A 26,295-nucleotide genomic window follows, 5' to 3' on the forward strand; every position below is an offset into this window, starting at 1 on the left:
TGTGGTAAAAATAGCTACGGGTAGCGCCAGTTGATTGCCGAGTGCAACCATTCTACGTCATCAACCTAGAACGCAAACAAAATGGCGCCGCCCATTGTCCAAATATATAATGGATTTTTTAAATAACGTGGATCTTTCATGGGTTTTCAACTACATATTTCAGTAAGTAATGTAGATGCATTTTCTGTGAAGCTGCTTTGAAATGAGATGTATCGTGAAAAGCGCTATACAAATAAATTTGAATTTAATTGAATTGAATTAAGAGACATAATTTGTTATATTAAGCCATACAAGTCTCAACACCATGGGACCCTTTAACACGTTGAAAGAACCCCCTGGCAGAATCTGTGAATAATTTAACAAAATAAGAGATATCATAAAAAACTGCATTATATTTTTTATTTAGTGCTGTCCTGAATAAGATATGTTACATAAACAATGTTTGCATAAAGTCCACAAGACACAAAAAGAGCTGAATTTATAAAAAAAACACCCCGTTTACACACCCTTGATTCTTAATACTGTGTCGTTCCCTGATGATCCACAGCTATGTGTGTGTGTGTATGTGTGTGTGTATGTGTGAGTGAGTGAGTGTGTAATGATCCACGGCTGTGAGTGTGTGTGTGTGTCGTTCTCTGATGATCTGATGTAAATCATCTTTGAACCCTTTTTCAGAACTGATTTGTTTAATCAACCTTACTAACACTTTATTCAATTTCTTAATTGTCCTCATTACTTTCATCATCTTTCTCAATCGCTCCCTTTTCCTCATTAGTCTCCTCCTTTTTCTCTGGAGGGAGTCCTCCTGGTCTTGTTGCTCCAAACTTGATTTTTCCCTTCTTTCGAGCCTGCTTCTTCTGTTTTCTGCGCTCCTTTTGGGTCTGCTTGTGGTTTTCTTTCTGTAAGGCTTGCACATACAATTCTTGCATATCAATTATAAGTTCAGACATGTATTTGTTACAAGATATCACACCATCATTTGGGTAATTTTGTTCCACAGTGTGTGAGTGTGTTTGTGTCGTTCCCTGATGATCCACGGCTGTGTGTGTTTTGTTCTCTGATGATCCACGGCTGTGTGTGAGTGTATGTGTCGTTCCTTGGATGATCCACCCCTGTCTGTGTGTGTGTGTATGTGTGTGTGTGTGTGTGTGTGTGTGTGTGTTTTGTGACGGTTGTTCTTGAGTCTCTTGTTTGTCCTGATCATTTAAACTGACCAACATTCTTCAGAAAAATCCTCCAGGTCCCAAAATTATTTTTTTGATTCTCAGGATTAAGAGTCAAAGGTTCAAAAACTTTTGAACAGGGTCTTTTTTTATAAATTTGTTTTCATAAAATCATAGTCTATATATATAAGGAATAAATACATAAACATATTTGACTTCGATTAATTAACAGATTAACAAAACGAAAGAGAAAACTGTGCTACAGTATATGCTGCTGAACATATGATTAGAAAAATAATGGCTAGATTATGAAACATCTAAAACAAAATGACCATCTCAAATAACTCAGTCAATAATATCAGGCATTGCATTTGAGCTGAAACTGTTCATAAACTCAACGAACACATCCTATATGAGATTAATCAGATATATTACAGTTTACATCAGGTTTTCATGATCGATCGCCGCCTTCACGTTCCAGTACTCGCGTACACTTGCCCATCTTTATTAGTTTTCTTTATTTTACAAAAGCACAATGTTCTGTTTTATTGTGAGTGTAACAGAAATAGAAGTAAGCTGTTTCTAATAATGTCTTACTCTTATCTGTATGACCTCAATGACAGAGTATTTTCTGTTTCCTCTGTTTGATCGCGCCAGCGTCTCATTATCAAAATCAACTACAGTCAAGCAATAATATAAAAGTGACACTGCTCAGATTAATATTTCAGTATTAATATGAATGTGTTCAGCGTGAGCCGCTCCACTGTGGTGTGGTCAAGCTCATTTTAGCGTGTGTGAAGAGGAGGATTTTCTGTCCATACTGTAACAGCCATGAAGTTTACATAATAAATAATAGTTTAGCATCAAATACATCAAGAAATATGAAAACATTTTGATTTGTGCTGAATGAGAGAGTTAGGCTACATGAGCCCAACGGCACTTTAAATGAGTTAGTTTGGGCTTGTTTAGAGATACTCTTTCATTCTTCTTCTGTTCTGAATATCATTAAATGCTGGATATTAATAAGAGAGCTGTGAAGCAACACTTCTCCAGTGAGGAGAAAACACTGCATTATTTCAATTATTTCATGTTTTATGTTTTCATTTATTAATCTATATCATAATGATCACTCAGATGTTCTGTGTTTCAGGCACCAGTGGAGCGGATGATGCTCATGTGTTCATCAGTTCTGGTGAAGATGTCTGTCTGTCCTGTAATAATGCTCTTCCTGACTGCAGATCAACTACATGGAACTATAACAGAAATTCAACAGCCGTTGAACTGATTAATGGAGGGATGAAGAAGAAAGACACAGAGAGACATGAGAGTCTTGAGTCTGAGGTCTGACTGCTCTCTGAACATCAACAACGTCACAATATAAGATCATGGATATTACATCTGCAGACAATATGTGAATGACAAACAACAAGGAACTGATGCACGTGTTTCTCTGCATGTTCTTCGTGGTGAGTTTATGATTATATGGTCAATTTAAAATTGGCAGATTCTGTTTTCTCTCAGATGATTATTTAAAGGGATGGTTCACCCAAAAATGAAAATTTTGTCATCATTTACTGAGTTTCTTTGTTCTGCTTAACACAAAATAATATATTTTGAAGAATTGTAACAAAGCAGATAGAGCAACTATTGACTACTATAGACTTAGACTGGCATAGACTTTCCCGGGGAGGCTGAGAAGTGTGATCCCCCTGTAGTTGGAACACACCCTCCGGTCACCCTTCTTGAAAAAGAGGGACCACCATCTTCTTTTGTGTTAATTTTTGGGAGAACTATCCCTTTAAAAGTCTGTGATTTGTGTCTTGTGTTGTGTTTCACGGTCTCCATCATCATCATCATCATCATCATCATCAACCTCCTCCTCACAGACTGAGATCAGTCCAGGCCGCTCTGTGACTCTCTCCTGTCAGTTATATTCATATGATGGATCCTCCTGTGATGATTGGGTCCGTTCTCAGGATATGAAGCTGTTGTGGGTGAATCAGGCTGGTGTTGCTCTTCAGACAGACTCCAGATATCAGATATCAGCTCCAGATCGCTGTAACATCTCTCTGACTACAACACTCCTGAATGAAGATCACAACAGAGAGTGGAGATGTGAAGTTACTCACAGAAAACAACTCAAGACCTCAGTCACATACACTGTCAAGTATTCAGGTGAGAAAACACTCTTTATTTCCAAAATACATTTTGGAATTGTGAAATATTAGTGGTCAAAGCCAGAAAATGCATAAAAATCCTTATACATTTTTTTGCATTGAATATTGCATTAATCAGAATAGTCATTAAAGCCCAGTGTGACCAGTTTAGGAGGGTTAGGTTTATGATTAATAATTAGGCTTAATAATGTCATTGATTCAGGGCAAACTGAAGGTTTATGGGCAGAAGCTCACTGTGTTTCCCTCTCATATAAACAAGGCATAAATATCTTCATGTGGTTATTATTAGGGATGCACCGAATCCAGGATTCGGATTCGGATTCGGCCGAATATTGGGCTTTTTGACGGGGTTCGGTTTCTGCCGAACCTTAGAATTTTTTTCCACCGAACCGAACCTGCACTATGCGCGCTACGCTGGTCAACGTAATGACGCCGCAGTTGATTACGGGAAGGTGTTTGTTTACCAGGGGGATCGTTTGAACGAATGCAATAGGCTGTGAGAGTGAAAAAAATGGAACCTGTGAGCAGAAAAAGTGTAGTTTGGCAGTACTTTCAGTTAAAAGAAGGCGATTCAAGTCGAGCAACATGTTCACTTTGCAATGCCGATTTGTCTCGTGGTGGAAAGGACCCCAAACAGTACACAACATCGCCGCTCTTAAAACATTTGCGCATAAGACATCCTAAAGAATACGAGTTGTGCATGAAGGAAGACAGTAGCCAAAACGCATCAACTTCAGGTACGGCAAAGGAAGGACAGTCACAGCTAAAAACTTGTGTTAATCAGACGACCATTACCAGCTTTGCTAGCCCTACACTGAACAAACAGTGGGCTTCAGATCACACACGAGCGAAAGCCATTCATGCAGCAATTGGGAAAATGATAGCCATTGACTTGCAGCCCTATAGTGTAGTGGAAGACAATGGATTCAACGAGCTACTTCATCTGCTTGAGCCACGTTACAAAATCCCATCCAGGCGCTTTTTTGCTGACAAAATCATCCCTGAAATGCACGAGTCCATCACTGCCCGCACAAAAGCACACATTGCCGAAGCACATGCTTTTGCATTTACATGCGACATATGGACTTGTGAGTACACTACACAGTCCTACATCAGTATGACCTCACATTGGATTAATGATGATTTTAAGCGCACACATGCTATTCTTCGATGTGAAGCGTTCGATGGAAGGCACACCGCGTTAAACATTGCAGATGCACTGCAAGAGATTATTAGAGCGTGGGAAATACCTGTTACCAAGTGTCACCTGGTCTTGAGGGTCAATGCTGCAAACATGCAGAAAGCCATGTCCGAGGCAGGGATTCCAAGTGCTGGCTGTTTTGCGCACACGCTCCAGTTATGCATCCACGACAGGCTTTTCTCACAACAAAGTGTCTCTGACATGATCGCACTGGCCAGGAAAACTGTTGGTCACTTTAGGCACTCTTCAAGTGCTAAATCAAGGCTTTCTGCTCTACAGCAGGACTTTGGGCTGCCAAATCACCATTTAATCCAGGACGTGTCAACACGATGGAATTCGACATATCTGATGTTCGATCGTTTAATAGAACAGAAACGTGCCATAAACATCTATGTGTCAGAGACAGATGGCAGCTTAGTTGTGGCAACAAGTCTGGATCCCAGATACAAGGCGAAAATTTGGGGGAGTGAAACAGAACAGTGTCGATCAAAGTTGCTTGAGCAGGAGGCTGTATCCCGTTTATCTGAATCAGACAGCCTGGTCTCATTGCGAAAATGTACCTCTGGCAACGTTTTTGCAAACCCCAAAATACGTACCAATATGTACATATCACTGCAGTTTCAAAGTGATATGTCCACTGGGTGCCGCCAAAAGCTTCGTTTTTTTTCCCGGAACAGATGAGGGTCAATCTGACGTTTTGTGACATTGTTTTTTTAACATACACCTACACTAAACCCTAAACCTAACCGATAGTGTTAACAAAAGCAAATGTGACAAAAATACAATAGTAACCATGTCTTGTTAGCTTGTGTGAACTCATCTTTGAGCTCTTTTATCATGACTTGTCTTTCACGGGATTCGTACCTGAGCTTTCATTATTACAAGTACAAATCTGTACCAGCTGAGCTACTGAGCAAACTTATTATATAAAAAAAGCAGAGCATATGGAGCAGATTAAGTGACGCAAACTCCAAAATGTATTCATTTACATGGAAAAAAAAAAACGATTAAAAAGTGCTTGCTGTTTTACTGCCTCTAGTGTTCATTTCACTTTGAAACTGAAGAGATATGTACTTATTGGTACGTATTTTGGCGGTTTGCAAAAACGTTGCCAGAGGTACATTTTCACAATGAGACCAGGTTGGAATCAGATCAAGGCGCATCTGCTAGGCCTACAACTAAAGCAACTGAACAGCCTGAGGAGGAACAAGGCCCGACAGTTAGCACTAAACGACACTGTTCAGGAATCTGGGGCGGCTGGGACGATCTGTACCGCAGCAATACTGAGGCAGTCACATCGGGTGCTGACGCGGAGATGAGCGCTTTTTTCAGCGAGCCTCTGATTCCTCTTAGAGAGGATCCTCTTCTGTGGTGGAAGACAAATAAGCAGCGATTTCCACTGCTGGCAAAAACAGCAAAGGTCTACCTACCTCTGTGCGCCACCAACCTCTGTGCCCAGTGAAAGACTTTTCAGTACGGCTGGGGACATTCGTTCCCACACTCGCAACCGGCTGTCACCTGTTAACGCCGAGCGTCTTGTTTTCCTGAAAGGAAACTCTCATTTCATGTGAAAGGTTAGAGTTTATAGCTTAATTATTATACAGGAGAGGTGTTTGTGATTTTTCGTAATATTTGGCTACTGTTCTAATCGTAGCCTATACTGTTCTAAATGAAACACCAGCCTACTTTATGTTAATTATTATCCATGTTTATTGAGTAAATGTTCAATAATTCAGTTAAGTCGGCAAACATATTTTGATTAAAAAAAGAAGAAGGAAAAAACACTTTTCTTTGCATTGTTACACTTTTATAGAAAGGTTTTGGTTTGTACTTTATGGGATTATAAATCTAAAAGGCTAATACTGTGGATATTGATTTGGATCTTGAAATAAACAAGCCTGTGGTAATTGTCAAAATAGTTTTTCCCACTTTGTCATCCTGGCATAACGTTGCCTAATCTTTTTTTTTTTTGTTAAAATAAAATAAAATGAAAAATACACTGCTGTGGACATTGTTTACTTCATTAATGTGTTTACTGTGTTAATGGACGGGATGGGAGTAGGATTCGGTATTCGGTTTCGGATTCGGCAGAATCTTAACCAGTGGATTCGGTATTCGGCCGAACCCCAGAAATGTGGATTCGGTGCATCCCTAGTTATTATAGTAACACATCTCTTCCCAATAACTGCCACTGTAAACTGTGATGATGGAACACAAACTGTATGTCATGATCAAGTATGAAAATATGATTCTTCTGAACATTCATCTTCTGCAGTTGATTCATCAACACTGATTCCATTCAGCAGCTCAGACTCAAGCCCAACTACATCAGCAGCTCCTACACAAGGTTCATGATCACATGATCACTGTCACACATCATCTCTCAGGGTTCTGTCACTTCGGTCTAGTTTACTCTTGGTTTTGTGACAGAGCCCTGATGCTGCTGTATTGTCTTGTTTTTGTGTGAGTGTGCAGTTTCGAGCATGCTCAAGCAGTGCGCTCTTCTGTCCACGTGAGTGGTTTTGTGTAGGAAGTGTGATGTTCGGATCCCACCCCTTCGGTCTAGTTTGGTTTCAGTTTTGTGATTTGGATTCATGCTCTGTGTGTCTGTATTCTATTTTGAGCACACGAGTTCGCTCGAGCCGTACACTCTTCTGTCCGTGTGTGTTGTGTTCTGTGTAGCACGTGGTTTGTGTTTTTCACAGGCAGCGTGCTTTCATGTTGTCATGTTTTGTGTGAACACACGGCTTTTGAGTGTTCTCATGTGCCATGTGCTCTCATGTCTATTGTCTAACCCCACCCACCTTGTTGTCTGATTATTGATTAATTTGCCCCACCTGTCCTCCCTCGTTACCTGCTGTATTCACTCCCTATTTATTCTCCTTGTGTTTGCAGCCATGTTCCAGATTGTTGCTTAATGTTACCACATGTGTTATTTTTGTCAAGTTTAGTCTGTCTAGTCTTTTGTTTTGTTTTATTTTTACTATTAATAAAGCCCATTGCTTCTTTGCGCAACTGTATCCTCGCTTCATCTCTCACCCAACCCAACACCCATCCGTCTCTCACTTCAGCGGTTTGCACTGGCTCTCACAGACCAGTTTTATCATTACAAATATTATCTACAAAATGTAGCTCTTTAATCAGATTTTTCAGTGAGTATACACCATTTTGATACAAAATAATCATAACTAGACTGTTATGAGCTGCTATGAGAACTATTACAAACAAACACACTAGTAAAAAGCAGGGCTAAGATGAATGTTTATTACTTAAATGCTTTTTCCAGAATATGGGGTCCCACTTTATATTAGGTGGCCTTAACTACTATGTACTAACATTTTAATTAATCATTTGATACAATGCACTTATTGTGTACATACATGTTTTTACATTGTACTTACATTTAAAAAAATACCTGCATGTAATTACGTCTTTAATTAATTTCTGTAGTTACATTTGTAATTACACAGTTGACACTTCCCTGACACCTAACCCTACCCTTAAACTTACCCATACCACCACACCTGTCCCTAACTCTACCCGTATCCCACCTCAATATCAGCAAAAGTGTTTTGCAATACAACTTGAACACAGTAAGTACATTGTACTTATTTTTTGATGTAAGTACATAGTACTTAAAGGGTTAGTTCACCCAAAAATGTAAATTCTGTCATTAATTACTTACCCTCATGTCGTTCGACACCCGTAAGACCTCCGTTCAGCAGTTTGGATCGCCAAATTTCAGCAGTTTGGCGGTTTGACACGCGATCCGAATCATGATTCGACTCACTGATTCATAACGCTTCGAAGCTTCATGATGCCGTGTTTTGAAATCATCATCACTATATAAGTCGTTATTTAGGGTTTATTTGCACACAAAAACTATTCTCGTCACTCCATAAAGTTATTGTAGAACCACTGTAGTGAGATGGACTTTGTAACGACGTCTTTAGTACCTTTTAAGGGTCTTGAGAGTGTACCGTGCATTGTGCCAATGGAGGCCTTTCAGAGCCATCAGATTTCAACTAAAATATCTTCATTTGTGTTCCGAAGATGAACGGAGGTCTTACGGGTGTCGAACGACATGAGGGTAAGTAATTAATGACAGAATTTTCATTTTTGGGTGAACTAACCCTTTAAGGCCACCTAATATAAAGTGGGGCAGAATATGGTGTATCTGAACAAAAAATCCATCCTTTAATTTCTACAGAAAACCAGAAATTAACTCCTCAAAGCTCTAAGTGGACAGCAGCAGCACACAAACCTGTATTCACTACACAACATGTCATTCTTATTTCTGTGGTTTACAGAGCCAATTACAGAGAAAGAGCTTATCAAACTATTGACTTTGTAGACCTCAATCATTCACTTTCCCCACACAAACAGGAAGTCACCTTAAAGCTTTCTCTTTCATTGTATGTGATTGAAAGAACTGAGTTTTTGATCTTAAATGATTTAAATCAGCATTTATTAAACACAAGTCATCCCATGTTAGTGTGACCAGCTTTCAGCCCCAGAACTGAGGATCACACAAACATAGACCTGCTCTAGACCACAGATGTTGAAATAAATCAGTCCCAGTTTGTAAAAGAAATGCCTTGATATTGTGTTCATGAATTAAAATATGTGTTTTTCTTTTTCCATTTTGTTTTTAATATTTTTAACATCAATTACAGCAACAGACTCTCTGAATCAAGGTGTGTATTTCAGTGGTTAAATTCACACTAGAATCAGTATCTGAATGTCCTGAATCCTCTCTGGAGTTGTTAGAGCAGCTAAACACACGGACTCAAGCCATGTTTAATTTTCAATCGACATCACTTTCTTATTTCATTCTCTTGTACATAAACTCTGAGAGAAACAAGTACAGTGTATCTGGAAAGTATTCACAGCGCTTCACTTTTTCCACATTTCATGTTACAGCCTTATTCCAAAATGGATTAAATTAATTATTTTTCCTCAATTCTACAAACAATACCCCATAATGACAATGTGAAAGAAGTTTGTTTGAAATCTTTGCAAATGTATTGAAAATAAAAAACAAAACAAAAAAATTACATGTACATAAGTATTCACAGCCTTTGCTCAATACTTTGTTGAAGCTCCTTTGGCACCAATCACAGCCTCAAGTCTTTTTGAGTTTGACGCTACAAACTTGGCACACCTATTTTTGGGCAGTTTCTTCCATTCTTCTTTGCAGGACCTCTCAAGCTCAAACAGGTTGGATGGGGAGCTTCGGTGCACAGCCATTTTCAGATCTCTCCAGAGATGTTCAATCAAGTTCAAGTCTGGGCTCTGGCTGAGCCACCCAAAGACATTCACAGAGTCGTCCTGTAGCCATTCATTTGTTATCTTGGCCATGAGCTTAGGGTCGTTGTCCTGTTCGAAGATGAACCTTCACCCCAGTCTGAGGTCCAGAGCGCTCTGGAGCAGGTCTTCAGAAAGGATGTCTCTGTACATCGTTGCATTCATCTTTCCCTCAATCCTGACTAGTCTCCCAGTTCCTGCCACTCAAAAACATCCCCACAGCATGATGCTGCCACCACCATGCTTCACTGCAGGGATGGGATTGGCCAGGTGATGAGCGGTGCCTGGTTTCCTCCAGACATGAGGCTTGCCATTCAGGTCAAAGAGTTTCATCAGACCATAGAATTTTGTTTCCCGTGGTCTGAGAGTCCTTCTGCCTTTTACTGAGGAGTGGCTTCTGTCTGGAGAGCTGCAGAGATAGTTGTTCTTTTGGAAGGTTCTCCTCTCTCCACAGAGAAACGCTGGAGCTCTGTCAGAGTGACCATCGGGTTCTTGGTCGCCTCCCTGACTAAGGCCCTTCTCCCCCAATCACTCAGCTCTAGGAAGAGTCCTGGTGGTTCCAAACTTCTTCCATGTACGGATGATGGAGGTCACTGTGCTCATTGGGTCCTTCAATGCTGCATAAATGTTTCTGTACCCTTCCCCAGATCTGTGCCTCAAAGCATTCCTGTCTCTGAGGTCTACAGACGATTCCTTGGACTTCATGGCTTGGTTTGTGCTCTGACATGCACTGTTAACTGTGGGACCTTATATAGACAGGTGTGTGCCTTTCTAAATCATGTCCTCACATTCGGTGACGTTTACAAGACACTGTTTTCATCTAAAAATACAAATTTTACACGACAATGCAAACTTGGTTTCAAAGTGCAAGTTTTTGAAAATGATACTGTTATTTTCTCAGTGTAAACTAGAAAAACGCAAATGTGTGAAAAAGGTGACGTCATGTGCATGCGTATTACGTGTTCAGACATCGCCAACTACTGGAAAGTAGAGAAAGGAGAGAAAACTTGCCCTGTGACAGCGCGAAAGTGCAGGACATCACAGCCAAGATAGCACAAATGATTGCAATGAGTGGCCTGCCATTCGCCTTTGTAGAGAACCCTGGTTCCCTTTCGAAAGGGAACTCGCGCTGCGTCAGCTGACGTTACGGGGAACGCCTCCAGCGTGACAGGTGCCTGAAATCACAATCACAAAACGTCAATCCTATTGACCGGCGACAGTCTATGATGTCATCAAGGTGCGACCAGGATGTATATAAGGGCGCCTTGTCAACATGACAGTATCTTTTCGTCTTCAGGGACTGTTTGCCTATTTCACGTGAAGCGTCGAAAGTGTATGCAGCAATGAAGTGTGCTCAGAAGCAACGCCACTTCCGCAGATGTGTGGACCCGTGTACCAGGTATCTAACACCTGAGGATACACACACACTCTGTGTCTACTGTCTGGGTGAGGAGCATGCACGGGAAGTTCTCGAGGGAGCTTCCTGTGCAAACTGCGAGCGTTTTCCTCTCTCGTCTGGCCCTCTTCTCGAGGGGAGAGAGTTCAGCATCTGGGGACGGCCCTGCTCGAGCTGAGGCTGAGCGGCGTCTGAAGTCCTGGGGTTCCCAGATGGATCTAGCTCGTCGTCTTGAGACTGGTGTAGTGCTCGCGGATGACGATCCAGATCACGAGGGGCGAGGAGAGAGGTTGTGCATCCGAATCGCTTGGACGACCGGTTTCTCTCCACTCATGACCGCCCAGCTCCCGGGAGTCTTCCATTTCTTCCAGATCTCCATCAGCAGATCTCGAAGGGATGGAAGAAGCCTTATTCAGCCCGCATCCATCGGCATCAGCGAGCTTACTTCGCTGATGTCGAGGGACTGGCTGAGGCTGGATATGTGTCGTTGCCGCCCGTGGATGAGACGTTTGTGAACTATTTTGCCTCTGGGCGGCCGTCGACACTGAGGGCTCCCACCCATACATGTCAGCGGGTCACGCTGGGGCGGCTTTGCACACCATGACGGTGTTACAAGCCTACCAGGCGGACCTGCTGAGGGGACCTCAATCAGGGGGATGGACTAACCCCTGATGCGGTGACCGAGTTGCGCCGGACCACGGATCTCGCTCTCCGGGCTGCCAAACAAACTGCGTTTGCCATCGGTCGTTCGATGCCGGCAATGGTAGCCACGGAGAGACATCTGTGGTTGAACCTGGCGGACATCGGAGAGAAAGAGAAGTCCTTTCTCCTGGATGCCCCAGTTTCGCCCTCTGAACTTTTCGGCACCTCCGTGGAGGCGGTGGTCAGAAAGTTCAGGGAGGTGAAGGCGCGCTCGGCTGCATTTAGAACATGCATCCCGCTGAGGTCCAGGACCGCGCCCAGGCAGTCGGGTGTCCCTGGCCCGTCACGGTCTGAGGACTGGAGACGGGACCAGCGAACCAGCGTCACCTCTCGAGCGGCGGGACACCCGCAACAAAAAGAGGAAGGAAGCCGGTGCTGGTAACCGGAACCAGCGTAGGCAGCGGACTCCGCCTCCTAGGGCGCGCAGATGAGCGCTGCCTTTTTCCCTTCCTCCTGTGCTTTCCCCTGGGCACTTTACATCAGGCCGGTGGGCCAATGATGAGCAGAAAATGTAAGATTCTGACGGCCCGCCTGGTTTGTTTGGTGAAAGCGCCCCCATCAGGATGGTGGTCGTATACTAGCTTGATGGCTGGGTTGAAGCGCCGTGAGGAGCGAGTGGTGAGTCCCCCTCGAGAAGGGTGAAACATTATTAGCTATGTTTTTCAGGATCCCATTTTCGGGGGAATATGGAACATCGTTCGACATCGCAGGGCCTGCAGCTCCCCGTGAGTAAGCTAAGAATTATCTTTTTTGCAACATTATATGTTTGTGCATAATGCTATACTTTAGCTAGTAGAGACCAACCGCCTCTCCGTGTTATCTTTCTCACTTATGTGAGTGTTTGTATTTGCCGCTCCTGCTCGCGGGCTTGTGGAGTGTGGGGGCGAGTTTTTTGTTTTCCTAGCTTTAAGTGTAAAGTAGCATTACGACCGGGTTAAGCACTAATGCGTGAGCTGTAGTGAGATCTGCGCCCAGCCCTGTTGGGCTTTGAGATGGGTTTCGGGGCCCCGTTGTTTTATGTAAGGGGTGATAATATTTCTTTCCCGAGCCCTGGGTAGATCTAGTGCAGGTTTAGCACCGCACCACTTGGCCTAGGCTTTGCTAAGGATGGGGGGCGTTTCCTTTAAAGGCAGGTATTGTCGCCCCGGGCCTGTCTTTTAAGTATAAGAACAGTGCTTGCTTTTCTGCATCCTTGATTCAGCCACCTCTTAGTACAGAGTAGTCCGGCCAAGGCCTTCCCCCTTCTCTGCGTTCTGGGGTTGTTTAGTAATGCAGTGTAGGTGTTGCAGCAGGAATAGCGACCTTGCCAGTGGTCGTGGGGCGGGGTTGAGCGTCTTTCGCTGTGTGCATCTAAGACTTTTAGTTTTTACATATTCGTATTATGTTTTTTACCCTCTGCTCTATGTCCTCTGCTCCCCCTCCTTTAGGGCTCGGGTCGAGCTGAACATCGCAACCTTCTGCATGACGGTTTGATCGAATGCTCCCCTGAGGCCCGAGCATTACCAATGGCTGACGTCCTTGCATGAACGGCAGACCGCTGTATGAGAAAGTAAGGCGGCCGCCTGAAGCAGGTGACATAAGTTGTACTCCCCTCGCTTTAGAGGGTTTCTAAGCATTTGTTCGCTGAGTGCACTGCTGTTGGCAATGTGATTAGGTTCATGTCTGTAGGCACTGCCCTGTGAGACTGCGCTATCGCGGAGGCCCTTTAGCCTCTGGGATGGAGCCAGCCCCAGGTGCGGGCGTGTGAAGGCCAGCTGGTTGTGAGTAGCCAGCTTGGGCAGTCTGGGCAGCAGACTTCAGGAGGGAGTCTCGCCGTCGCGACTTTCCATCGACGTCAAACTTCAGCGAAAACCTCGTCAACTAGTAGGCCCACTTTGGCCTCCTTGGGGATGAGTCCCCAGGTGATAACTGGATGTCCAGTTCTTCTTCAGCAGCTGACAGCTACTGTCAGCCTGGGTGCAGCAGCCAGCCTTCTTCTGTCCACGGCAGGGTTCATAGAACCTGCATACCTCCTATTTGGAGGTAGGCCCTGCCAGGCCTCCCTGAGGGGTAGGCTCCCGTTTTTGGGTCACCTTGGCTCAGGTGGTAGGCCCCTCCAGGCCTCCCTGAGAGTTTGCTGTGAGTAGCAGGCCACACTCAGTCTCCCCCGAGGGGGCATTCTTGAGGCGTCAGTCCCTCGACGGCTGGCACGAGCTGCTTGTAGGTGGAAGGCATTACCAGGCCTCCCTAAGGACCTGCTGTGGGGTAGGCAGGCTCACTTGACCTCCTCTGAGGAGGTGTTCCCGGGCTCCAGGTGGCCGAGGTCCCTGGAGGCTAGCACATTCTGCCATCAGGTCGTAGGCACTGGGCCTCCCTGAGATCGTTCCCCGGTCCCCAGTTTCGGTGACACGTGGTAGCAAGACTTGCTAACAGGTAGCAAGCGGCATGGGCTTCCCTGGGAGATTCGCTATTGGATTGAGGCCTCACCTGGCCTCCTCTAAGGGCATGTTCCTGTTCGCAGTCACTAGATGAGTCTAGTCACTGTGAAAAGCTATCTCTAGGGCACCTATTGTCAGGTGGTAGGCCTAACTAAGCCTCCCTGGAGGAACGCCCAACGACTAGCAGGTGTTAGGTCTCGCTAGGCCTCCCTGACGGAGCGAGTCCCTGTTCTCCCAGCTACCTCAAGGGCTAGCACGACTGCTGTCAAGTGGTAGGCCTGCTAGGCCTCCCTGAGGGTGAGCTCCGCGGTTTGGACACGTGAGCAGTCAGCACGGGTTACCAGGTGGAGGCCCCTTCTGGCCTCCCTGGGGGACGAGTTCCCTAGGAGGGAACACATAACTGGCTTTGCGCTGACAGCTGGTGGTCACCTGCTATCAGGCTCCGGTTTCTAGCCGGTAGCACCTGAAGGCGGTGTTCATACCCTAGCATGACGAGACTACGCTGCTACTATGCGGTCCATACAGGAAGGGACTCTCATAGATCGCCTACAGCATGGTTACCTACCAGGCATTCTTGGGAGCTCCTCTCAAGTGAGAGTCTTCTGTGAGCTTATAGCCGCTTGGCACTGATCCGTCGGTTGTAGGCCCCTCGAGGCCTCCCAGTTAGGATCAGCCTGTAGGCCTGTTCGGCTTCCTGAGCACGTTGTAAAGTAGCATTACGACCGGGTTAAGCACTAATGCGTGAGCTGTAGTGAGATCTGCGCCCAGCCCTGTTGGGCTTTGAGATGGGTTTCGGGGCCCCGTTGTTTTATGTAAGGGGTGATAATATTTCTTTCCCGAGCCCTGGGTAGATCTAGTGCAGGTTTAGCACCGCACCACTTGGCCTAGGCTTTGCTAAGGATGGGGGGCGCGTTTTAAAATAAGTTTTAAAATAAGTGCTTGGTAGATCCTAGGATCGAGCGGCTAAACTCCCCTCGCTAGCAAAGGTTAGAAAGCACTTCGCTGAGCGCTGCTCTCCAGGATAACCGGTCTCTGAGGTCCGGCTGGTGGAGGACACTGCCTTTTTGCAGTACCCTAGCAGGATGTCTCTCCGGAGGCAAGTACCAGAGGCTCTGTACTTAAACAGACAGGGACTGGCCGAACTGACGTGTCCCACATAGAGGTCGCTAGGTCAGGCCTCCCTGGTGGCAATCGGTGAATTCTTCCCGAATAGTGACTGGCACGGGTTCCCTCGGGTCCCCTTGCCACGTTCCCTTAAAGGAACCCCTTCTGTCGAATGGGCTGGTTCCAGGCCTTCGAGCGGCCAGGGTAGGACTTCATATGGTATGCGAAGGTTCCTTCTCAGGTTTATAGCTTGGGCTTTGACCGTAGGTAGCGCTGTCACTGACAGCCTAATGTGACCAGAAGGGGAGTGGTTCAGGCATTTCAGTTGAATTTGCTTGTCCTGACAGTTGTCACTGCCAGTGGGCATGCACTCCTTTCGGCATGGCGGCGTTGGTATATCGTTCCCCGTAGCGTCAGCTTTCGAAAGGGAACGTCTCTGGTTACGTATGTAACCTATGTTCCCTGAGAACAGGGAACGAGACGCTGCGTCGCTTTGCCATGCCTCAAGGCTTGCCTGCCAAACAGCCCCTTCAGACATTTAGATATTGTCATGCTGGCAAGGCGCCCTTTTATACTTCCTGGTTGCACCTTGATGACGTCAAAGGCTGTCGTCGGTCAATAGGATTGACGTTTTGTGATTGTGATTTCAGGCACCTGTAACGCTGGAGATGTTCCCCCGTAGCGTCAGCTGATGCAGCGTCTCGATCCCTGTTCTCAGGGAACATAGGTTACATACGTAACCAGAGACGTTGTCTCTGATGAAAGTTTGTAAAACTATCCTAGGAAATTGAAAGGGATAATTATGCTAAAAAAATTCTTATGACTTACTCACCCTCAAGTCATCCTAGGTGTATATGACTTATTCATATATTCTTTCAGACGAACAGAATGGGAGTCATATTAAAAAATGTCCTGGCTAATCCAAGCTATATAATGGAAGTGAATGTTGCCTCGTTTATGAAGTCCATAAAAGTGCATCTATCCATCATAAGACTGTATAATAGGCCACTAGTAAATATGCAAATCTGCAATCCTGGGGTGTCCCATACGCGCGTGCGTTGGCGGCCGATGATGTGACTGCTCGCGCGCGCCGCCCCTCCCCCATTGAGTTTCAGCGTCGAGTCTCTGAGGTGAGTCGAGCAGTTCGCGGTATTTCTCCTTATATTTACACACCATCACACACACTTTATACAGTTTGATGAAATGACAGGCTCATTTCTGTATTGTTCTCATCGGGCTCAGCGCTACTGGAGCGTCTTTTCTGGCGTCTTCCTCCTGAAATAAACATTTAGTGCAGCAGCAGCGAGCATGAGAGGAACATGTGTTGAGTTCATTCAGACCTGGGGCCTATACCATGAAGGTAGTTGAACAAACTCAGGGTTACAGGATTAGTTTTGAGTTGACAAAACCAAACCGATGCAATCAGGCTTTATTGGTACCGTGACGCAGCTCATCAACTTTCTCTGTCAACTCAGGATTTAATGATTACTTCACGCGCACATGCACATAAAAGAGTGACGTCGGCACTAAACAACCAATCGCGTTCGATATGGATAGAGCGAGAGCCATATATTTTTCCGCGGAGGAGCAAGAGCTTATTCTTCAGAAATATGAAGAATATAAAAGTGTATTTCAAGCACGCAGTAACACTGTCTCTGCTGCCAAAGCAAGAGAAGAATGTTTGGAGGAAAATTGATTGCATTAATGCGTAAGTAAAAAAAAAAATATTAAAAAAAAAACATTCTAGGCTTTAGGTCATTCATGTAAAATGATGTGTATATACACTGCAAAGAAATGCTCTTCTTACTTAGTAATTTTGTCTTGTTTCTAGTCTAAATATCTAAAAATTCTTAAATCAAGATGCATTTACTAGATAATTACATGACATAAGATATGTTTTCTAGAAAATTTCTGTTTTGTCCCAAACAGAAATAAGATTATTTTCCTCACCCCATTGGCAGATAATTTTGCTTGTTTTCAGCAAAAACTCACTTTATTTTGATTTTATTTTTAAGAAAACAAATAAATCCTATGTCACTTAATTAACTAGTAAATGCATCTTGATTTAATAATTTTGGAAACAAGAAAAAATACTAAATAAGAAGAGCATTTTTTGCAGTGTAATGCAGCCTATATGTATGTGTTCGCTTGTAACACTTTACAATAAGGTTGTATTTGTTAAAATAAGTTAATGCATAAGCTAACATGAACTAACAATGAACAATAGTTTTGCATTTATTTTTCTTTGTTAATGGTAATGGCAAAACCATTGTTCATGTTACTTCACTGTGCATTAGGCCTCACTAATGTTAACAGTTACAACTTTTGATTTAAAAAATGTTTTAAATGCTAAGATGAAATGTGTGTGTGTGTATATATATATATATATATATATATATATATATATATATATATATATATATATATACACACACACACACACAACATATGTGTGAATGTATAGGCTATTACATCCTAAAAAAATGATATTCATTGACTTTTAGATGCAACCCCAACTCCAAACGTTCTTGGCAGCAGATCAAGACAAAATATAAAAATATAATTCAAAGTGGTGAGTATTTACCACAACCTTTTATTATTTTTGTGAACATTTTATCATAACTTGTTTGCAGCAAACAGAAAAAAGTGTGAAACCTGAATACACTGTGGTGGAGGAGTTGCTGTGGTGACACTCTTAAGCGCCGAAGGCAGTTGAAACGCGCCTTTAGGATGCCAAAGGTCATCTCGATCTTGACCCTGGTTTTACTGAGGGCCACATTGAAGTGGTTTTGTGGCCCTGTCTGAGGGTCAGGATAGGGAGTTAGCAAAAACCTCTCGCATGCATAACCCCTGTCTCCTACCAACAGGCCATCAAAAAGCCCTGTCATGGAACAGAAGGGGAAAATTGTGTAAATGTTTCTGTCACAATTAAAACGAACAATTAAAACGATGTTTTGTACTGTACCAAATTTATCTTCCTCGAAGCGCTGACACAACACAGACTCACGGAAAATTCTGGAATCATGTACTGAGCCAGGCCATTTGGCATCCAAACTTGTAATCATGCATTCATGATCACAAGTCATCTGCAGATGAAATGTACAGTAAATCATTGTCCTTTCTGTTAAAGTTATTATTCATTTAAAAGGTTAATCTCAATGCAAATGAAAAATCATCTCATGTGTATAGTAGCCCTACCTGAACATTAAGGCTGTGAAAGGACTTTCTGTTCACATAATCAGCCTCATGTTCTCCTAGAGCTATGGAGATTGCAACATGTGTGCAGTCTATTGCTCCTATGACTCTAGGGAATCCTATCACAGGATTTAAAAATAAAAAGATTTAAAATCATTCTTAATATGTAGCTAATGTAGCCTATAATATATATAAGTGCTCTAAGTAAAATCTGCCTTTTGGAAAGAAAAAAAGAACCTGAATGTGAACGGTTAAATTGTTCATATGTCACCCTATCAATATATCTTACCGGCAATTTTATAAAAGCCCTCTTTTATGGACATGGTCGATAAATGTCCTGGGAACACAATGAAGCCTTTTTATGTACCCCTGCAGTGCAAGGACCACCTTGCGAATGGTTCGACAAACCATGTTTTTCCCAAGGTTCTCTGCATCACCGACCGCGTACAAGTATGTACCACTTGCAAAAAAACGCAACGCAATACATACCATTTGCGGTACAGAAAGGGCATGGCTTCGACGAGTCACATTTGTTATGTGCGGCTCAAGAAGTTCGCAAATATAACCGATTCCTTCTATGGAAAATCTGTACCTTTCATACAAGTACGTATCAGGAAAGTCAGGGGGATTTTGTCTGTCCCTAAAAACTCTTTCACTACGAAGTGCTCTTCTAACAATTTGCGCGGAGATGTCCACAGGATTTGGTAGAAAAGGTGAAGCCATTGCAAAAGACGCTGGGAATTAGTTACGTCATCTATATTAGTGGTGTCAACAATAATCGATTCAGCGATGCATCGCAATGCGGGGCATGCACGATTCAGCATCGATGCGGCAAAGTGCCATAATCGATTATGTCACCGTTTATTTTCTGGACTTGAGTTGGACAATAAAGTTGTGAAGTTTCAATTATTTCCAGGGTCATAACAACAACAATCAAGATGGCTGAGGCGGAGGGAGATGACCGCGATAGACGGGTATTAAAAACGCACCCAAAGATTGGAAAGCGGACATCTGGGCACATTTCGGATTCTGACGCCGGCTTCACACCGCACGCGGAGCGGTGGGTATGGAGAGCCGGAGCCCGCGCCCCCATTGTGGATTCACACTGGCAGCGTTTGTCTCGCGCGGATATTGCAAATGCAGACAAATATTGTACATTATGTCACATTTACGGTCTTCTCCTCCGAGCCCCGTCTGTCTCGTGCTTTGATTTATGATGGGCAGCATATGCTGCAAATGCGACCGTGTTCCCCTCTGTCCCAAACACATATGCATATAACTTGTTGTATATAAGTAGTTCACATGATAAATGTAAGTTAACATTAAAGTGAATATATGCTTCTAGTTTTAATAATTTAAACAGGCTTTTGAAGTTTGGGCAAAAACTTCTGGCAGTGTGTTTTTAAATTTTTTTAACAGCTCTGGATGTCATATGGTGATTGTGAAACACACGGGGCACTTCACTACATGATTTCATGGTGGAATTTGTTATTTTCCATGTTAATCTGGTCAGTTTTGATCAAGAACAATCCACTGTGGCTTTAAATCAGCGTGAGCAGCGCGGCAAAATAGACTCGGCGCCGAAACGATCGCGGCACTACTGCTGCTTCTCCTCCTACGATGCGCTGCCGCGCCGCCTCTGCGTGCGATGTGAATGCTCTAATCTGTTAACATGGGCGCCGAAAAAAATATGCGCTGCTTACGCCCTGCTAACGCGCCTGCCACGCTAAAATCAAGCACGAGAATTGACGAGTCCCTAGTGTCAACGTTACTGTGTGTGTTGCACTGAATATTTTTATTGCTGGGTGCCTGGGTGGTGGTTGTTGTTACAATAGTGTGACTGTAATTACGGATTAATATTTGCACAGGAGTTCATGAAGTGCCCTGTCTCAAAGCTTTTTACTGTACCATTCAATTTTATTTTATTTAATGACATTTATGTCAAAGATACAGGAGAGTGATAATACACACATAGCAGCCAATACAATCTGTTGTTCAATATCTGACTGCTTGTATTGCCTCATGACTGATTAAAAATTTGCCTTGTTGTGTGCAGTAGAATTTTGATGCATCGCAATGCATCGTAGAATCGAATTGAATCGAATCGTTACCTGGTGAATCGTAATCGAATCGAATTGTGAGGGCAGTGCCAATGCACACCCCTAATCTATATATATATATATTTTTTGGCTCACAGCTGTCAAACTTAAATCTCAGATCTCGAATCCAGAACATAACCTGCCCTGGAGCAGGTTAGCCGTGCAGTGTAAGATACCATGGCAACTAACACAGATTAAAGCCGAGCTACTTTCATAGTACCTAAAACCCAGGATTGGCACAAACTAAGCTTAAACATATCTGGCTAGCCAGCTAAACCGGCTTCATGGTATAGGCCCCTGAGCGAGTGTGTGTGTGTGTGTGTGTGTTCGTGTGTGTGATTGTTTCGGTGTTTGAGTGAGAACTGTTACTGAATGTCAAGTCAAAAGTTAAAGATCTGTGAGATCTGTGAGGAGATTGATTGGAATCCATCTCTGCTGCATATATTTTAATATTTACATTTATTTATATATTGATATGTATCTATGGCTGGCTGTACTTGCTAAAGTTAAAATATATAGATATTACTTTACTTTATACAGATATTTTACTTTATATGTCCCCGTAATAAGGAACAAACATATGAAATATATACATAAATGTGTATATATAAATTTTAATGAAGTTTGACACTGGAAACATTAAATATTACTGGAGATTTTTTTTTTTTTTTAAGTTGTATGATCATTGTCAGTTTCTAAAACTGTAACTATAATGATTTTCAGGGTTTACAAGGTTTCCATGGGTTTTAAAAAGTCTTAAAAGATCTTAATTTGACCCACAATTTAAAGCCTTAAAATGTCTTCCATTAGATCTGGAAGTTTTACATTCAATATCATGGCATTAAATTAGGACCCTATGATTTCTGTGATGGAGAAAACATGGAAAGAATTGCAGAATCCTTTCATAAAAATGTAATTTACTGTGTAATGCAGAACGACACAGAATTTGTCAAGATTTGGAAGAATGAACCAAAAAGTTAATTCTGTCATCATTTACTCGCCCTCATTTCATTTCAAACCAGTCAGACTTTCCTTCATCATATAAAGCCATCAAGTCTCTTTAGAAAATTTGTCATAAACCGCTCAATTTGTATGAAATATCTTAATTTGTGTTCTGAAGATGAATGAAAGTTTTAAATTATATTCAGGTTTCAAAGGGCCCTAAATGTAATTGCGTACACTGCAAAAAAAATAACGTTCTTCCTCAGGATTTTTGTTTTCCAGTACAAATATCTAAACATCCTTAAATCAAAATACATTTACTTGACATACCAAATGAAGAAATTAAGTCTTGTTTTCTGAGAAATTTAACAATGTTAAGGGAGTTTATGCTTAAAACAAGAACAAATATCGGTCACTGGGTAAGAAAATGACTTGCGTTTGAATTAAGTTTATTTTTACAAATCCATTGGCAGATATTTGTTCTGGTTTTATCATAAAATGATAAAAATCACTTTCACACGATTTCTTATCTCAAACTTTAAGCATTTTTTTGTTGGTAAAATTAATTAAAAAAGTTATGGAGATCTGTTGGAAAATTGTATTTTCAAACTTTGAAGTGTCACTAATACAACTCATACTGGGACATAGAGAACACATTGATGTGTTATGTTTCCTTCAGTTTATTATTTAATTGGACTTAAAAAAGGTCTTAATTTTAACTTCATAAAACCTTTAACCTTTATTTAATAACGGTATTGCAATTAATGTAGTTATTAGAAAGTCAAACTATAATTAGATTCATATGGACATATTATGGTGTTGTAGGATAGTTATTTATCTGAGTGTCATTAGTGTTTTGTATTATTGATGTTTTATCCATGTCATATTGTGATAAATATCAGTATCATCTTTCAGTAGAGCAGTTTAATAGTCTTTTGTCATATATCCTGACTGGAATAATGTGTTTGTAAGAGCAAACAGTCAGAATAAAGTGAGATGATCTGCTGATGATCCTGAATGTCTTGTTGAATGAGTGTTGATAGTCTGAGGCTCATCAATATTAACAGAGCTGCTGAAAAGACTCTTTATTTCATCTCAATAGTTCCTGTTTTCACATCATTTATTATGATGATGTCTTCACATCTCCTGTAAATTCACACTCAAAGCTCATTTCATTGCTGTCAAAAGACTGAGGGGATTTGATGGTCACTAAATGTACGTTTATTTGTCTTTTATGTCTTCAAAAGTTTTTCTTACAGTTTTTTTCTAATTTTCTAGATATCTGCCACTATTTTCATGAAGAAACAGAATAATGTTAGTATTATAAATAAGTGAATTAGCATCAGTTACTTTACAATAGACAGATTTAAATGTTTTAATTAGTATACGGGTCAAAGGCAAAAAGTGTTATGTAGCAAAATCTTTTCTGAAATATTTAGAGCCAGAATCATGTCATGACATATTCAAACACTGTATTTAAGGATCACAGTGCACCTCCAAAATACTATTAATAGTAATTTTTTAAATCTTTATACTTTGGGTCATTTACAGGTAGGACCCAAGGACCAGATATGATGAAGATATAGTCAAGTGAAGACAAATGTACAGAAGGAAATAGTGTGCAGTTTCATCAGCAGAAGTCAGCTTCAATACTCATGGAGTTTGTAGGGCGCTCTGTGTAACTGTTAATATTTTCTTGTTTCTTGGGCTTCACTTTCTAACTTTCCTTGTATAACACTGACTTTTCTGCCATGGTACGTGTGCACAATTAAACAAAACATTCAGTAGTCCTTGGACACATTCGCACACACCCAGACAACCCAGACAAAACATTAAGATACACATACACACATTTTGCGCACATACATGTTTCACTTACACCTTTATATATGACCTTTCTTCCTTAATAAATTTGAGAATGTTATAGTACTGCACTGTGTCTGTGGTTCCTTGAGCATTCTCCCAAGATATCTTGCGCTACAGCTGCTGCCACACATCACATGGATGGATATCGACTGATGATTGAGAATATTGATATATTGATAGTCTACCTAAAAGTTAAATTCTAACAGTAACTCAATACAGCAGTGATTCTACTCTAACAGAGTCCACTAACTGTGTCTTTGCTCAAGCTAAAAAGGATTCTGATTGGTTAAAGCATAGAAAAACATGTAAAATCTTCACAGGTGTACGTAAAGTTTAAAGCACGCAACGTGTCACTCCAAGGATGTGTATCTGTCACCGAAGTGCCAGTGTGTCTAGAGATGTTCATGTCCATGCAAAAACACATTCTAACACACACACACATATAGAGAGATTATGTAACTTCCTCGAGGTTGTAGTGGTTCAAACCCAAACTCTAATGGCACTTGCGTCCAGATAACACCTTAATAACCACTTGTATTTATATTATCACTTAAATATATATATATATACTTATAACAACTTTTATATATATATATATATATATATATATATATATATATATATATATATATATATATATATATATATATATATATATATATATATATAATTCCAGAATCCACCCATTCAAGGTTTCAGCAAGAAGTTTTTAATCATTCCAAACGTAATAAAAATTTATCCATATTTTGATTGTTGTGGGAAAATTTAAATCATGACCACGAGATTCAATTTTACAATAAATGTTCATTACAATGCATACATTCATACAGAAACAGTGTACCTGGGTGAAAGGTAACATTAACTAGGGGAAAGGTTACAGGCAACTTTTTGTATATGAACATTTATTGTATCCATGGCATGAACATGTGATTACGGGAGGAGTCGTAAATTGTTTGGGGAAACGTGGATATAAGCAGGACCGTGTTGTGTCTAATTCAGACACGCTCTGCTGACATTCTGTATGTCTGTTGACTGTGGCTCTTTCCTTGCAAGGGAATAAAATCTTTATAAAGGCAATTGGAGAAGTTTTGTCTCTTATTCAGAATTAATAGAGTGAATTTGAATTTTGCCGTCACAGTTGGTGTCAGAAGTGGGATTCCTTGGATGCGACTTCTGTGGCCCTGAGGACGGTTGGTGGCCTGATCAGCCTGACGCTTCACGCGCCAACCCTACCCCGCAAAAAAGTTCAGGGAGAGGGGCCGAACGCCGGGGCCCGGAAGGAGCACCACTGGAAATTGAAAGAAAAGAACTCACAACGGCAATAGCATTCTGGTAAGAGACAAATCAAATTTAAAATTCAGGGGATAATTTTATTGACAATTTGAATTTGTTTAGATTGAAAGTTGAATCTGTTTAGATATATTAAAGATTTAATCTGTTTAGATTAAAGATTTAATAAAAGGGGGGATAAACCATGGGTGGATGTCTGATTCTGTGGTAAATGCAACGTGACAAAAATTTAGAGAATTTTGAGATATCACGTGGGCGAGGAGACAGTGCTGTGAGCCGGTTTTGGGCTATAGGGAGCCAATAAGAGAGGACACTACTGGGAGTGTCCGCCCGTCTGGTCTTGGGTGAAGAGATCAGATCTGTACGGAGACATCCGACAGATTCATTAGCGTACGCTAGAGGGGAAAAACCACAGAAACAGACAGCCAATATGGGGAAGTCCCAGAGAAAATTGTATGGCCAGAAATGTATGCAAAATGTAGAGAAATTGTTCAAGTATCATGATTTTCCAAAAGAGGGCACACTGAGTGTTACCAAATTGAATGTGGTAAAAGAGTCGATTGAAGAGAAAACAGACCAAACAAGAGGTTGTTGTAGGAAGCATGTATGTGAGAAATGTGAGCAAACAGTGAGTTGTTGGGTGGACGAGGCAGATAGAAGAGAAAAAAGAATGATGAAAAAGGTGATGAAAAAAGCTGCATCTAGCGGGGTGGAGAAAAAGAATGAGACATTTGCATCTGCACCTAGGGATGATGAAACTAACATATCTCCTCTGTTTGTTCTTCCGCATAAACCCCCATGCTACACTTCTCTGAATGCCAAGTTGCAAGGCTTGAAGTGGGACCCCGATCTCGATTGCGGCCCGTTTCCACCAAACCAACCATTTCCAGCAATTCAACCAGCTCCAGCAAACAGACCAACACCAGCGCCGCAGCAAGCCGGCGAGGGAGCGCGCACCGAGGAATTCAAGGAAGAAGGAGAGCGCGCATCAGAGCTAGAGGTGCACAGAAAGACGCGCAGAGCTGAACGCTTCCGGGCCAACTCACCGACAGGCAGGAAGGGGAAAAGTTCGGTGATCTGGAAGAAGGGGTTCAAAGGAGAAGCCAAGCATCCGTATGAGCTGCGATCAACCACAGCACGCGCAAAGGCCAAAATGTTAAGTCTGGTCAGAGCGCTGGAACTGGAAGATGAACTGGACGAGGAACTGGAAGATGAGTATGAGAACTCTGAGAACTTTGATGAACTTGAAATGATTCCTGATACTTTCTCAGGCAGTGAGGAAGAGGAAGAGGAAGAGAAAGAAGCGCCACGCCAGCGAAAGAGAAAAGACCGTGAAAGAAAAGTGGACAGAGCACCGCGCCAGACCAAAGAGAAAGTCAAAGAAAAGATAGTCAAAGAAGAGGAGGTGAGTGTCTGCTGTCCTATGGTGGAAGCCG

General features: G+C 42.2%; 1 pseudogene across 1 annotated transcript; it reads right to left on the reverse strand.

The window, feature by feature from the left end:
- Positions 1–6,772: 6,772 nt before the first annotated feature.
- On the reverse strand, positions 6,773–19,385 carry LOC307123450 (putative nuclease HARBI1; annotated as a pseudogene). Its single transcript has 5 exons — positions 18,952–19,385; positions 18,666–18,781; positions 18,433–18,553; positions 18,235–18,348; positions 6,773–6,879 (listed from the first exon to the last, which is right to left on the reverse strand). The product of its transcript is annotated as a putative nuclease HARBI1 (transcript).
- Between the last annotated feature and the right edge of the window lie 6,910 nt (positions 19,386–26,295).

Source organism: Gobio gobio (genome assembly GCF_949357685.1).
Source record: "Gobio gobio genome assembly, chromosome: 1".
In the NCBI taxonomy this organism is placed as follows: domain Eukaryota; kingdom Metazoa; phylum Chordata; class Actinopteri; order Cypriniformes; family Gobionidae; genus Gobio; species Gobio gobio.